This window comes from Scyliorhinus torazame, chromosome 24 (assembly GCF_047496885.1).
Source record: "Scyliorhinus torazame isolate Kashiwa2021f chromosome 24, sScyTor2.1, whole genome shotgun sequence".
NCBI lineage: Eukaryota > Metazoa > Chordata > Chondrichthyes > Carcharhiniformes > Scyliorhinidae > Scyliorhinus > Scyliorhinus torazame.
The window spans coordinates 36676072-36677549 of NC_092730.1; the positions used below are offsets into that span (position 1 = coordinate 36676072).

Below are 1478 nucleotides of genomic sequence, written 5' to 3' on the forward strand. Positions count from 1 at the left end.
TCGACGTGGAGTTGATGCTTCCTCTAGTGGGGCATTCTAAAACGCGAGGTCATAATCTTAGAATAAGAGATCGCAAATTTAACAAAGATTTGAGGAAAAACTACTTCTCCCAAAGGCTTGTGATACTTGTGGAATTCGCAACCGCACAGTGCGTTGGATGAAGTGAGAGTGAGTAAATTTAAGGAGAAGTTAGAGAGATTTTTATTGGTAAGGCGTTTCAACTCCTTACCAATAAGGAGAGCGGGCAGGACGGTGGAGTTGCGGCCACGATGGGATCAGCCAAGATCACATGGAAGGTGTTAGGCTCAGGAGGCTAAATTGCCTACTTCCGCTCCGAGGTCATGTGTTCTCGGGAGGAGGTGCTCTGGCTGATATCGCAATCGACCTCTTCACCTGTAACATTGTAGATAGCAGATGAGGAACATATCAGCGATGATAGAATGGCGGGGCAGACTCGAAAGGTCGAATGGCTTAATTCTGCTCCTATATTTTATGAACTTATCTTTTGCGCGAATTCGTGAGTTTCACACTGAGGGAAAGAAACGGTTTCCAACTCAGAATTTATGGGCAATTATGGTAGAGAGTGATTTAAGTAACTTCCTCATCGTTTTTGAATGTGGTTTCAATATGCAAGGTGTTCTACTATTCACCACCCGCCAAGCCCTTAAACAAAAGCTAACTATCACAGCATTTTTATTTTATCCTCATGAAGTTGACCACGTTATAGACGAGGATGGGATTGGAATCCACGTGCAATGGATTATTGTGCATCACCTTAACCACGTGGTCCAACTCCTTTACTTCATGGAAATTTAATATGCGATCTTTTCACAGACAAGTAGCCGAAGAACCCCTCCAGTGTACAAACAGGAGAAGGTTCATCCAGGAGAGGTGGCTGAAGAGAATTCTGGGAGAAGTGAACCTGGTAACCTCGACTGTACTGTGGGTAACCGAAGAAGAACTGGTGGCATTGAGCGGTTAAACCACAAACACGCTTGCCTCCATTCGTCCCTCCTCTCACCCAACTCGATGCAATCCGGGATGACAACTTTGAATAGACTGTCACATCAGTGATTGCAGATCCATCTTTGAAAAATGAGTCCCACTTTCGAGAAACGGTGGATGAAAAATCGACGAGGATGGGATTTGAACCCACGCGTGCAGAGCACAATGGATTAGCAGTCCATCGCCTTAACCACTCGGCCACCCCGTCCCGCAAGCTCGCTTGTCTATACGTCTTAGTTCATTTTACACCCATGAACTGATGGATTATATCTGCCTCGTTCTCTTCATCCTGGTGTTCAATATTGAAAATGCAGCGATAGTGGTATACTGGTGAGCATCGCTGCCTTCTCAGCAGTTGAACAGTGATCGATTTACCGCCATCGCAGTAATAGTTGTATCGGATGTTTTTGTGCGACACCGTGAGTTTCAAACCGAGGAAAACTGGCCAACAGTTTTTCACTCAGAATCTATGC

At 45.2% G+C, this 1478-nt stretch overlaps 1 non-coding gene across 1 annotated transcript; it reads right to left on the minus strand.

Annotated features, from left to right (window-relative positions):
• Window positions 1–1131: 1131 nt before the first annotated feature.
• trnas-gcu (transfer RNA serine (anticodon GCU)) lies at window positions 1132–1213 on the minus strand. The gene has a single exon. It is a non-coding gene; the product is annotated as a tRNA-Ser (tRNA).
• Window positions 1214–1478: the final 265 nt, after the last annotated feature.